This window comes from Haliotis rubra, unplaced genomic scaffold, assembly GCF_003918875.1.
Source record: "Haliotis rubra isolate DU_JTF1 unplaced genomic scaffold, ASM391887v1 Scf153, whole genome shotgun sequence".
Lineage (NCBI taxonomy): Eukaryota > Metazoa > Mollusca > Gastropoda > Lepetellida > Haliotidae > Haliotis > Haliotis rubra.
In genome coordinates, this window is record NW_025765481.1 from 119,005 (window position 1) to 134,480 (window position 15,476).

At 39.7% G+C, this 15,476-nt stretch overlaps 2 long non-coding RNA genes across 3 annotated transcripts; both read right to left on the bottom strand.

The window, feature by feature from the left end:
• Positions 1 to 12,224: 12,224 nt before the first annotated feature.
• On the bottom strand, positions 12,225 to 13,949 carry LOC124270599. Its single transcript, XR_006896833.1, has 3 exons — positions 12,703 to 13,949; positions 12,287 to 12,592; positions 12,225 to 12,244 (listed from the first exon to the last, which is right to left on the bottom strand). It is a non-coding gene; the product is annotated as an uncharacterized LOC124270599 (long non-coding RNA).
• Positions 13,950 to 14,114: 165 nt separating this feature from the next.
• On the bottom strand, positions 14,115 to 15,339 carry LOC124270602. Of its 2 annotated transcripts, XR_006896837.1 has the most exons (3): positions 14,376 to 15,339; positions 14,265 to 14,338; positions 14,115 to 14,229 (listed from the first exon to the last, which is right to left on the bottom strand). It is a non-coding gene; the product is annotated as an uncharacterized LOC124270602 (long non-coding RNA). The 2 variants fall into 2 exon arrangements; XR_006896836.1 differs by having other exon boundaries at positions 14,115 to 14,338.
• Between the last annotated feature and the right edge of the window lie 137 nt (positions 15,340 to 15,476).

Here is a 15,476-nt window from a genome sequence, read left to right on the forward strand (position 1 = left end):
AGAACTGGGTAATTTTATTACAGCTTCCTAGTTACTTATGAATTAAGAATTGACGCACTTCGATTATGTTGATGACTCAAATGTGAGCATAATATTCGGTTATGCATGATGGAATTTCCTTATATTTATTTACACTTTTCTCTGGTCGCGCTTTTTATGCATGGTGGTATAATGTTTTTATTGATTTGAAGCATTCGTAAAATGTTATTTTGTGTTCAGGAACGGGTGCCCGCATGTATGAGCAGCGGTCGACGCCGGAACTTGCAAAATCATAGAACCTGATGTCAAACACGTCGGATCTCTATACCTATCTATTCCTCAGTGTCATGACATCAATACTTCACGGCTCTATATATGCTGCATTCCTCCAAATCATGACTTCAGTACTTCACGGCTCTGTATATACTGCATTCCCCCAGGTCATAACATCAATACTCCACGGCTCTGTATATGCTGCATTCCTCCAAATCATGACGTCAGTACTTCACGGCTCTATATATACTACATTCCTCCAAATCATGACGTCAGTACTTCACGGCTCTATATATACTGCATTCCTCCAAATCATGACGTCAGTACTTCACGGCTCTATACATACTGCATTCCTCCAAATCATGACGTCAGTACTTCACGGCTCTATATATACTGCATTCCTCCAAATCATGGCATAAATGTTTCTCGGCTCTGCATATGCTGCATTCCCCCAGGTCATAACATCAATACTTCACGGCTCTGTATATACTGCATTCCTCCAGGCCATAGCATCAATACATCACGGCTATGTATATACTGCATTCCTCCAAGTCATGACATCAATACTTCACGGCTCTGTATATACTGCATTCCCCCAGGTCATAACATCAATACTTCACGGCTCTGTATATACTGCATTCCTCCAGGTCATAACATCAATACTTCACGGCTCTGAATATACTGCATTCCTCCAGGTCATAACATCAATACTTCACGGCACTGTATATATAACATCAATACGTCACGGCTGTCCATATACTGCATTCCCCCAAAACATTACGCCAATAGCTCACGATTCCGCATACTCTACATTCCCCCCAAATCATTGCTTCAATACCTCACGATTCCGCATATTCTACATTCCCCGAAAACATTGCTTCAATACCTCACGATTCAGCATATGCTTAGTCTACATTGTTACATTCATCGAAGTGATGGCGTTAAAAGTTTTTTCACCGTATAATTTTCACCACCAATTTGCCTGTTACGCTGAATGGAATTAGTTTCGGAGAATCATTATTATATGGCGATAATGTTTTATTTTTACACATAGATCCATGACAGCAGGGTTTGGATGGATTGCCAGGTGGATTTCTCGAAAAGTTACTGAGTGAAAGTAAGAGATGAAAGTGTTCGCCCCCAACCTCCACCCCCTCACCACCTATGATTATTATTATGATTATCCATATTAATTAATCCATATGTACATGACTCTTTCTACACTTCCGGGTGTCATGATCTTAGAGACAATAATAAGGGTGTTTGCTAGGAAGTCTTACCTTTGATACCAGACACGATCATTGCGCAACTGATAAATGACGCATCAATTACACGTCTATGGAATCTTAGAAGGGACATTGTCGCGTTGTTGCCTTTACAAAAACACGCTAGTGAGTGAGTGAATTTAGTTTTACGCCAGACTCAGCAATACTCCAGCTATATGGCGGCGGTCTGTAAATAATCGAGTCTGGACAAGACAATCCAGTGATCAACAACATGAGCATCGATCTGCGCAATTGGGAACCGATGACATGTGTCAACCAAGTCAGCAAGCCTGACCACCGGATCCCGTTAGTCGCTTCTTACGACAAGCATAGTCGCCTTTTGTGGCAAGCATGGGTTGCTGAATACCTATTCTATCCCGGATCTTCACGGGTCCAAATATACGCTAAAAACATCCAAATTAACCGAACTGCGACAATGCGTTAAATGGCCAAAATGTCAAATGTTTATTTTGACACGTTTGTGCTTGTTTTTATGAAGGCGACCATGTCCCTTCTTGCAATATTCAAGCAATATCACGACGGGGGACACCAGAAATGGGCTTCAAACATTGCATCCATGCTGGGAATCGAACCCGGATCTTCAGCGTGAAGAGTCAATGCTTTAACGACAAGGCTACCTCGCCGCCCCTTTAAGTACGTGGAAGTGATTTGGTTTTAAAACGACCTTCAACAGTATGTAAATGATATTACGTTGTTTGCTTAGTTTAGACAGAAATGACATAAATAGTACTGTAGCAGGGCGTGGAGTCATTCCACAGATGACGGGGTTAACCTCTTTGGTCATGTGGACAAGGCGTCCGACTTCGGAGCAGAAGGTCCGTGTTTCGAATCCCAGCACGGGACTCGGAACTTTTATGGCCGCTACACTACTTCTCAAACTCATGAACACCAGTACAGTACGTTGGTCCAAGAATCTTAATCAGGGATTCGAACCCAGGAGTTTTGTTTTCTGGCACACGTGACGCTTATCGCGGTACCTTGGACCACGAGGCCCCACTCAGTGGCCCTGGGTTCAACTGGGAAAGCATTACACATAATTGTAAACCAAAAGTCACTGTGTTCTTTAATCTGATTGGTTGAAAAACGTGATCAAATAGTATTCGATTCCCGGAAATTCGCTGCGTATTAATACATACAAACATCGCTCACACCATTGTATTGTAACGTCGTCAGCTGTGATGACGTCATTAAAATCATATTGTGACGTAAAGTCCGAATGACGTCACAAATGAACAGTTCCAGATGCTACCATGGGAGACAGCCGAAACGGCCGGCTGATGACATTTCACTGCTGTACCCGTACTCGATGTCAATGAGTGCAGACAGAAAAACGTATGTAGACCTTTTGGTTTACTTTTGTGTTTACAATGTCGATAAACATTATGTGTTGGCCAGTTTCCGGGTGTTATTGAGTATTTGAAGCACGGGAATTATACGCCGTCGGTTTCAAATGGAATATTCCCGTGCTTCAAATACTCAATAACACCCGGAAATTGGCCAACACATGATGTTCATCTCCTAAACTTCATCCGAGAACATCGTTTCTAACCACACACGATGATAAAACGTTGCACCTGTTTCACCTGTATGTTAAGGGCAGCTTTCTGTCTTCAGTGCAGTTTGATGCACCGTATTGTGCTGGTTGCCTAGGAAACGTCAGATAACAATAAAACTGTGGTAGTCACGCATTGTTTACATAACCTATAACTGTTGACGCACGCAGTGTCCCAGTTGAGATATCTGAGACAGACAGCTTGTGTTACCATTGACCTTCCGGGTTGCTTGTTCTTGACTTGATATCAAGATCGCTCAAAGGGCAAAGAAATAGGTATTTACATGGAGCTCGTCAGGTGAAATAACATGACAGGCATGGTCCACGCTGAAAGGGGCACTTTGCTGAAACGTGCTGAACCTGTTTTTGATAATGTAATTGTAGAGTCAACAATCCTTTTACAAAGATTACTGTTAGATGTGGAAAATGTTTTGTCCCTTGTACTTATCTGAATTTAACTGTACATCTACGTTGTACGTTTGAAATTTTAGGAGCAAAAATCATCGTGTCCATAGTGATGTCCATCTCATGTGTTGATGGTGTACATAGTGATGTCCATCTCATGTGTTGATGGTGTACATAGTGATGTCCATCTCCTGTGTTGATGGTGTACATAGTGATGTCATCTCATGTGTTGATGGTGTACATAGTGATGTCATCTCATGTGTTGATGGTGTACATAGTGATGTCATCTCATGTGTTGATGGTGTACATAGTGATGCCCATCTCCTGTGTTGATGATGTACATACTGATGTCCATCTCATGTGTTGATGGTGTACATAGTGATGTCATCTCATGTGTTGATGGTGTACATAGTGATGTCCATCTCCTGTGTTGATGATGTACATACTGATGTCCATCTCATGTGTTGATGGTGTACATAGTGATGTCATCTCATGTGTTGATGGTGTACATAGTGATGTCCATCTGTGTTGATGATGTGCACACTGATGTCCATCTCATGTGTGGATGGTGTACATAGTGATGCCCATCTCATGTGTTGATGGTGTACATAGTGATGTCCATCTCATGTGTTGATGGTGTACATAGTGATGTCATCTCATGTGTTGATGGTGTACATAGTGATGCCCATCTCATGTGTTGATGGTGTACACAGTGATGTCATCTCATGTGTTGATGGTGTACATAGTGATGTCCATCTGTGTTGATGGTGTACACAGTGATGTCCGTCTCATGTGTTGATGGTGTACATAGTGATGTCCATCTGTGTTGATGATGTGCACACTGATGTCCATCTCATGTGTGGATGGTGTACATAGTGATGTCATCTCATGTGTTGATGGTGTACATAGTGATGTCATCTCATGTGTTGATGGTGTACATAGTGATGTCATCTCATGTGTTGATGGTGTACATAGTGATGTCATCTCATGTGTTGATGGTGTACATAGTGATGTCCGTCTCATGTGTTGATGGTGTACATAGTGATGTCCATCTCATGTGTTGATGGTGTACACAGTGATGTTCATCTCATGTGTTGATGGTGTACATAGTGATGTCCATCTCCTGTGTTGATGATGTACATACTGATGTCCATCTCATGTGTTGATGGTGTACATAGTGATGCCCATCTCATGTGTTGATGGTGTACATAGTGATGTCCATCTCATGTGTTGATGGTGTACATAGTGATGTCATCTCATGTGTTGATGGTGTACATAGTGATGCCCATTTCATGTGTTGATGGTGTACACAGTGATGTCATCTCATGTGTTGATGGTGTACATAGTGATGTCCATCTGTGTTGATGGTGTACACAGTGATGTCCGTCTCATGTGTTGATGGTGTACATAGTCATGTCCATCTGTGTTGATGATGTGCACACTGATGTCCATCTCATGTGTGGATGGTGTACATAGTGATGTCATCTCATGTGTTGATGGTGTACATAGTGATGTCATCTCATGTGTTGATGGTGTACATAGTGATGTCATCTCATGTGTTGATGGTGTACATAGTGATGTCCGTCTCATGTGTTGATGGTGTACATAGTGATGTCCATCTCATGTGTTGAGGTTGTACATAGTGATGTCCATCTCATGTGTTGATGGTGTACATAGTGATGTCCATCTCATGTGTTGATGGTGTACACAGTGATGTCCATCTCATGTGTTGATGGTGTACATAGTGATGTCCATCTCCTGTGTTGATGATGTACATACTGATGTCCATCTCATGTGTTGATGGTGTACATAGTGATGTCATCTCATGTGTTGATGGTGTACATAGTGATGTCCATCTGTGTTGATGGTGTACACAGTGATGTCCGTCTCATGTGTTGATGGTGTACATAGTGATGTCCATCTGTGTTGATGATGTGCACACTGATGTCCATCTCATGTGTTGATGGTGTACATAGTGATGTCATCTCATGTGTTGATGGTGTACATAGTGATGTCCATCTGCTGTGTTGATGGTGTACATAGTGATGTCCGTCTCATGTGTTGATGGTGTACATAGTGATGTTCATCTCCTGTGTTGATGGTGTACATAGTGATGTCCGTCTCATGTGTTGATGGTGTACATAGTGATGTCCATCTCATGTGTTGATGGTGTACATAGTGATGTCCATCTCATGTGTTGATGGTGTACACAGTGATGTCCATCTCATGTGTTGATGGTGTACATAGTGATGTCCGTCTCATGTGTTGATGGTGTACATAGTGATGTCCGTCTCATGTGTTGATGATGTGCACACTGATGTCCATCTGATGTGTTGATGGTGTACATAGTGATGTCCGACCCATGTGTTGATGGTGTACATAGTCATGTCCATCTGATGTGTTGATGGTGTACATAGTCATGTCCATCTCATGTGTTGATGGTGTACATACTGATGTCCATCTCATGTGTTGATGGTGTACATAGTGATGTCCATCTCATGTGTTGATGGTGTACATAGTGATGTCCATCTCATGTGTTGATGGTGTACACAGTGATGTCCATCTCATGTGTTGATGGTGTACATAGTGATGTCCGTCTCATGTGTTGATGGTGTACAGTGATGTCCGTCTCATGTGTTGATGATGTGCACACTGATGTCCATCTGATGTGTTGATGGTGTACATAGTCATGTCCGACCCATGTGTTGATGGTGTACATAGTCATGTCCATCTGATGTGTTGATGGTGTACATAGTCATGTCCATCTCATGTGTTGATGGTGTACATACTGATGTCCATCTCATGTGTTGATGGTGTACGTAGTGATGTCCATCTGATGTGTTGATGGTGTACATAGTGATGTCCATCTCATGTGTTGATGGTGTACATACTGATGTCCGACCCATGTGTTGATGGTGTACATAATCATGTCCATCTGATGTGTTGATGGTGTACATAGTCATGTCCATCTCATGTGTTGATGGTGTACATACTGATGTCCATCTCATGTGTTGATGGTGTACGTAGTGATGTCCAACTGATGTGTTGATGGTGTACATAGTGATGTCCATCTCATGTGTTGATGGTGTACATACTGATGTCCGTCTCATGTGTTGATTGTGTACATAGTGATGTCCATCTGATGTGTTGATGGTGTACATAGTGATGTCCATCTCATGTGTTGATGGTGTACATACTGATGTCCATCTCATGTGTTGATGGTGTACATAGTCATGTCCATCTGATGTGTTGATGGTGTACATAGTGATGTCCATCTCATGTGTTAATGGTGTACATACTGATGTCCGTCTCATGTGTTGATTGTGTACATAGTCATGTCCATCTCATGTGTTGATGGTGTACATAGTGATGTCCGACCCATGTGTTGATGGTGTACATAGTCATGTCCATCTCATGTGTGGATGGTGTACATAGTGATGTCCATCTCCTGTGTTGATGGTGTACATAGTGATGTCCGTCTCATGTGTTGATGGTGTACATAGTGATGTCCATCTCATGTGTTGATGGTGTACATAGTGATGTCCATCTCATGTGTTGATGGTGTACACAGTGATGTCCATCTCATGTGTTGATGGTGTACATAGTGATGTCCGTCTCATGTGTTGATGGTGTACATAGTGATGTCCGTCTCATGTGTTGATGATGTGCACACTGATGTCCATCTGATGTGTTGATGGTGTACATAGTGATGTCCGACCCATGTGTTGATGGTGTACATAATCATGTCCATCTGATGTGTTGATGGTGTACATAGTCATGTCCATCTCATGTGTTGATGGTGTACATACTGATGTCCATCTCATGTGTTGATGGTGTACGTAGTGATGTCCATCTGATGTGTTGATGGTGTACATAGTGATGTCCATCTCATGTGTTGATGGTGTACATACTGATGTCCGTCTCATGTGTTGATTGTGTACAGTCATGTCCATCTCATGTGTTGATGGTGTACATAGTGATGTCTGACCCATGTGTTGATGGTGTACATAGTCATGTCCATCTCATGTGTCGATGGTGTACATAGTGATGTCCATTTCATGTGTTGATGGTGTACATAGTGATGTCTGTCTCATGTGTGGATGGTGTACATAGTGATGTCCATTTCATGTGTTGATGGTGTACATAGTCATGTCCATCTCATGTGTTGATGGTGTACATAGTGATGTCCGTCTCATGTGTTGATGGTGTACATAGTGATGTCCATCTCATGTGTTGATGGTGTACATACTGATGTCCGTCTCGTGTTGATGGTGTACATAGTCATGTCCATTTCATGTGTTGATGGTGTACATAGTGTACCATTGTGAGGCAATGTAATCATGCTCATGCCAACAACTATGTTTACAGGTTATTATTTAGTTGAAATGAGACTAGAGTGAGTCTGTCAGTGTGGATTAATGCTACGTAGAACAATGTTCCACTTATACCATGGCATGTCAGCATCAGGATGAAAGCATGTGGTGACGCATGTCCCAGATGCTGCTGAAACCCCTGAGAACAAACCCAGATAGGTCATCAGGTGAAGCAGGGATTCGAACCTCCAATCATAGGGTTCTGGCACACCCAAGGGAGGCTACTCTTAATTCATCTGAACTATGGTATAGTAAGATGACCGGTATCTAAAACAGATATTTATAAAAACCAACACGGAGGACAACGTATACATGTACAATAAAAAACAATGAAACATATTTTACAAGTTTATTTCATAAAAATAATAGTTCGTCGAAGTAAAACGAAGAATACTATTTCATAATTTCCAAAGCACTATTCACATTGTGGAGGAAAAAGTATATATTACAAACTGTGTACAGTATATATTACAAGCAAGCAAACATTGTACATATATCAAACACACACTTCACAAGCTCTCTCATATTAACATAATTGAAAATTCTGCAAAAATGCTAAAAACTTTCCATGTACATAAAAATGAGTTTTCAAATTCAAAACATATAAAATAGCTCCTTAATATATACATTTTCTCAAACTTTTCTGCCAGTATCTGTGTAACATGGTCTAAGATGCAGAAAGCCTGGATGGATAGATCCCCAGTTCGCCATGCTCATATATGATTGGAGGCCTGCCCATATTCGGACAAGACAATCAAGTGATTCACATTGTGACCATTGATCTACATCTTTTGGATACAATTACAGTAAAGTATCCACAAAATTGCCTCTAACAACCACTGGTTACTAAGGACTTATCCCAGAATAAGACAAGAAGAAACGCCATACTTTTGGTCGTCAGTTTTAAAATCACAAAGGAGGTAATGGATTAACTGGATATGCATGTCAGTCATAAGCATTTCCTTTATTACAATAAGCTTGTGATGACATAAGAAGGCTGAGAGAAAACAGACAAACATGGGTATTGCCCTACAATGTTGGGTAAGAATCCAGGCCATCATTGCCAGTGAGTGTGGTTCATTCTTTGAGTGAGTGAGTGAGTGAGTGAGTTTGGTTTTACGCTGCTTTTAGCAATATTCCAGCAATATCATGGCGGGGGACACCAGAAATGAGCTTCACACCTTGTACCCATGTGGGGATTCGAACCCGGGTCTTCGGCGTGACGAGCGAATGCTTTAACCACTAGGCTACCCCACTGCCCCGGTTCATTCTTTGAGCAATACTGTAGGAGAATCATGGTACTTGACTTCAAGAATGAAATGTGCTTGTATCCAAGGGTATCAAACCCAGAACAGGTGCCACAAGCAAACGCTTTAACCACTAGGCTATTCCATAATGATACGCTATTCCATTAACAGGTGACGCTTGCGTGTCTCCATTACATGGAAGCTGGTACCGCTATATCTCTTGCATACAAATAACAGTCATCACAGCGTTATTTACAGACATCCGTAAAATTATAATTCATGGAAATAAATCTGTGATTCTTGTCTGGATTTTGAATATGTAAATAATTCAGAAAAATTTGATAAAAATACACTTTCTAAAATATAAAACATATAGTAAGAATGTAACAATCTAAAATGATAATATGTTAAACATTCAGCTCTGATAAAGTTGATATCATCCTCTATATCCCGATGGCTAACATTACCTACATTTATTATCGGCTCCACTCCTGTGATTCTCACAATCTCAAATTACCCGCCCTTGATTTCCATTTATCAACTTGACTAGTGATGCTTCTACCCCTAACGCACCTATCAGAATGCGAGTTACAAACCTACTTGAACTTAAGATGGAAACAATCAACAACATGGCAGCCATTCCCACTGAATAAGAAAAGATTTGCGAGAAATTCAAAATTGAAAAACTGATTGGCAGGTGTAAGAAAACGATCATAAATGTTTATGATAAAAAGGATGTCTTCATGGCCATTAAAACTGGCGATGGCTTTGTGTTTCTAGAGATCATGAGTTACCTCCCTTTCCCTCATGTCGAAATTTGATTGGGTGGTAAAATGTTAATGAAAGACAAGGGCGGGCAATACGCAAATGACAAACTACAGAAATTGACCCAGGGACTAGTGCATGTTGACCAAGAGATACCAAGAAAGAGCTGATACGAACAAGGCACTTATCTCCCTCCGTTTCATCAACTTCTCAGCTTATACAGCCGAGGAAAATAGAAACAGTAACAAATAACTAAAATAACTTTATATTCATGATCAAGTACACACACTGGACACATTTGCTAAAATTGTGCAATGTTTTATTTCGTTCAGAGCATCAATCACCTGACCCTGGTACTCTAAGATCCTAGTGTTTGTTGAGGTGGGTTTATAAAAAACAGTGGTATGTCAAATATAACATTAACTTCATTTCAAATGTATAGTTTTTCATTTCGTCAAATCATGAACTAGGTGGATGCAGGATGGTCATAATGTCTGGGCTGGTTATATTTCAACTTCCTGATATAACTTAGTGAAATTCACAACACTATTAAAGGAATGGGGGTTTGGTCAGCATAAAATATGTTGGGAGTCAGGAGGTTATGAAACTACATTATTTTCCTAGTGACTGAATGAGTGAGTTTAGTTTTACACCGCACACAGCAATATTTCAGCTATGTGGCGGCGATCTGGACCAAACAATCAAGTGATCAACAGCATGAGCATCGATCTGCACAATTGGGAACCGATGACATGTGTCAACCAAGCCAGCGACCCTGACCTTAAGTTGCCTCTTAAGACAAGCATGAGTTGCTGAAGGTTCATTCTAACTCGGACCTTCATGGGTATTCTTTATAGCATTATGCACTGAATTGTTAGTCGTAAGATTTAGGATCTATTATATCGACAAAAAAATCATTTCAAAATTTAGTTGGATAAACTATTCCTATCACCACTATGCACATATATTTTCATCTGATCAAACAATACTCTTCACTAACAAAACATCCCCAACATAATAGCTATCACAGACATGGAAAATCAATCAATACTTAGAACTCTATTGTCGAATGAATTTACCTGAATAAGACCTTGCACTACACAAGAAAGAAAACAGGTGTTGCCTTACTGCAGTAACACAGCTCTTCCAGTGATTATTATACATCCGTGGTCCGTTACATAAATTATAGCTTCTCAAATTGCAGGCACAGTGTATAATAAATTACATTATAAAACTAACACAAACTACATACTACTAAAAGATGCAATCTGTTTGAGATTGTCTTTTAAAGACACTCAACTTTGTTGATTCAAATGTACAATTGAAGCTGTAAATAGGATATATATTATCAGTGATTATCTACAAAGTATAGTATTTACAATTTTTTTAAATTAATCACAAGCTTTGTGTCATAACAACCATTTGAAGCAATAGCAAAGACAAGCGGTTCACCATCCTTCCTCAATTGAGAAACTAACAACATGACAATATTTTGACTTCATACTTCATACATTGAACTTGAGTTTGGACTGGTCTACTTTGAAGTGTTGTGGTTGTATATCACATGTCGAACATGACAAACCCATAAACATAATCAGGGGTGAGAGATTCCTGTTTTGTTATGCTGACCGATCTCAGTGTTAACTGTCATAACACCAATACTTACATATGGGGTGAGTGAGTGAGTGAGTATGGTAGTCGCATTATTCCAGCAAAATCATGGCAGAGGACACCACAAACAGGCTTCACACATTGAACCCATATGGGGAATCAAACCCGGGTCTTCGGTGTAACGAGCGAAAGCTTTAAACACTAAGCTACCCCTACGCCCCTTGTGTGAGATTTGAACCCATGATTGCAGGAGAGTTGCTCACAGATGGGAGGAAACTGCACACAGCAAACTCAGGCTCTGTAGTAGACGACTACGCTGCCACAGACAACGGCACAGACAATAACACCTATATCAACATGGCTATATCAGTCTTACAGGTGAATAATCACTGCACTTCAGTGCATGAAACATATGCTAAATCTGTTTTTCACCTCATAATGTCACCTCATAGACCTCCTGTGGTACCAACAGTGTTATAATATTGTCACCTCATAGACCTCCTGTGGTACCAACAATGTTATAATATTGTCACCTTATGGATCTCCTGTGGTGCCAACAATGTTATAACATTGTCACCTTATGGATCTCCTGTGGTGCCAACAATGTTATAATATTGTCACCTCATAGACCTCCTGTGGTACCAACAATGTTATAATATTGTCACCTTATGGATCTCCTGTGGTACCAACAATGTTATAATATTGTCACCTTATGGATCTCCTGTAAAGCCAACAACGTCATAATATTGTCACCTCAGACCTCCTGTGGCGCTAACAATGTTATAATACTGTCACCTCATAGACCTCCTGTGGTGCCGACAATGTTATACTTTTGTCACCTCATAGACCTCCTGTGCTGCCAACAATGTCATAATATTGTCACCTCATAGACCTCCTGTGCTGCCAACAATGTTATAATATTGTCACCTCATAGACCTCCTGTGCTGCCAACAATGTTATAATATGACAATGATACTGTCACCTAATAGACGTTCTGTGGTGCCACCAATGATATAATATGACAATGATACTGTCACCTCATAGACCTCCTGTGCTGCCAACAATGTTATAATATGACAATGATACTGTCACCTCATAGACCTCCTGTGGTGCCACCAATGTTATAATATGACAATGATACTGTCACCTCATAGACCTCCTGTGCTGCCAACAATGTTATAATATGACAATGATACTGTCACCTCATAGACCTCCTGTGGTGCCAACAATGTTATTATATTGTCACCTCAAGGGTTTCAACAATTGTCATATCATCACATAGAGAGGGGTTTTATTACAAACGTTCTAATTTACCATTCTGGCATGATCCATGTCTGTGCCACAACACATCACTGTAATCAATTTGAAAAATTCAAACATTCCTACAAAGATCTATATGATTTTTGACCAATCCTCTTGTAAAGGAAACTCATTATCACATAAATTAATATACCTTCAAAATGACACAAGGAATTAAATACAATTTATAGTCTATTTTTATGTCATGAGTATCATTCTTAGAACATCCAGGAAGAGACACGATTAGGATTAATAATAGGTTTACAAAGCGCCAATCCTAGTTAATGCTATTGTTACCTCCACACAGACCCTGCATTGGAAGGAAGGAAGGAACTGTGTGGGCTGTCATTCTTTCCTTATGGCAATAATATCCTCCTTTCCTTGAACTATTGATTTATTACTGATCAGTGATTGGTTATGAGTAATAGAACTGATGTTGACTAATTTTATATATTCTCTATATAACTCATGACCCAGTTCCAGATCAACAATTGTATAAAGTGATGACAGCATGGTATTAATGTATAATTTGCAAATTAACCAGAATAATTATTATTGTATACTTAATTTAAAACGTTGATGGCTAACAATAATTAGGAGATAAACATAATGTTTTTCAAACTTAGAGGTATATAACAAAATTATAATAGCTCTAAATCTGATTTAAAACTGAACGTGTAGCTATTATATTTCGTTATATACCTCTGATTTTCCAACACAGTGTGTTTATCTCCACTCTACCATAACCGTGTTATTAAGATTAGATTTTTAAATATTTCATACTGTGTTGGAAAAACAGAGGTATATAACGTGATTATGTACCTCTGAATGAACCAATCACAATCCAGTATTTACTGAAGTCATGGCAGAATGGTGTTTTTGGACACGGGTAATTCACCAAATCAAAATGTTAGTATCGACAAATAATCAGATAAAAGGTCTTGCTTCAAACTGAGTTTAAAAATGTCTTAAAATATATCTTTCATTATCATCTAAATATGACATAAATTTATAATAAACAAAATGGTTATCATTATCATTTCAATCACACCAACTACATACAATGATATGTATAGCGATCTTCTTGAGCATATTTCATTAACAAGCATTATAAAGAGGTAATATTTGCTTTATACCTTCTTACCGCACAACACAATATCAGTGATATGTACATATATACAGGGTTTAACACAAACTGAATACACAAAATGAGCTTTCAAGCTATATATTCACAAACTAATTACATTTGCACACACATGAGAGTCATAACCAGCCTTTGACTGAAGAGAAAGCCCACTGACCACTGTGTTACTCTTGCCCATTATCACCTTCCAAGGTGTGATTTGTGTGTTTGACTTCGGTCACCTTCCAAGGTGTGGTTTGTGTGTTTGACTTCGGTCACCTTCCAAGGTGTGGTTTGTGTGTTTGATTTCAGTCACCTTCCAGTGTGGTTTGAGTGTTTGACTTCGGTCACCTTCCAAGGTGTGGTTTGTGTGTTTGACTTCGGTCACCTTCCAAGGTGTGGTTTGTGTGTTTGACTTCGGTCACCTTCTAAATTGTGGTTTGTGTGTTTGATTTCGGTCACCTTCTAAATTGTGGTTTGTGTGTTTGATTTCGGTTGACTTCCAAGGTGTGGGTTGTGTGTTTGACTTCGGTCACCTTCCAAGGTGTGGTTTGTGTGTTTGACTTCGGTCACCTTCTAAGGTGTGGTTTGTGTGTTTGACTTCGATCACCTTCCAAGGTGTGGTTTGTGTGTTTGATTTTTGTCACCGATGTCAGGTCTGATATTTGAAGCTCCAATCAGTGGATCCTGTCACTGCTATGAGTCACTTCTGTACATGAAGTGCTATATCACTACATGTGAGCTTGTGAGGGAGGAAAGTCTGTCGCAGGTGTTAAAACATTGGTGACACACAACTGGATATGGTACAGAGATGCCTAACCAGGATGAATCTTGTAATAAAACCTGTAATGTTAGCCCTCGGGCACAAACAATGGACAAAACTGAGCACTACTTAGCCTTAGACTTGTACATGGAGAAAAATAACCCATATTGCAATAATATACAAAAGATTTTAAATCTTGAAATACTGCAAGAAGCATGTTTTTAAAAAAAATTCATCAACTTGTGACAAATCATTAAGTTAAATAATATTTATAGCATTTAAATTAGATACGACAAAATATATTTAACCATGTTATTCTATATACAAACACACTTATACACACTTGGTGATAAATATGATTAATAAACATTATATTGCTAAGTAATGAGTATGATGCTTGTATAATGCTAGCAGAACAGAGCATGGACATAATACACAATAAACAACAACAACAACAACACAAAGTGTTGTTCCAATTGCATCAACATTGCAACAAACAAAAACAAACTTTCATTTGACCTTGTAGAATTTTCAGATGGCTCCCCAACATGTCTAGACATCTTCTCCTGTCTTGCTACACTGACCGATCTCAGTGTTAACTGCCGTAACACCAACATGTACATATGGGGTGAGTGAGTGAGTGAGTGAGTGAGTGAGTGAGTGAGTGAGTGAGTGAGTGAGTGAGTGAGTGAGTGAGTGAGTGAGTGAGTGAGTGAGTGAGTGAGTGAGTGAGTGAGTGAGTGAGTGAGTGAGTGAGCGAGCGAGCGAGTTTGGTTTTATACCGCTTTTAGCATTCCATC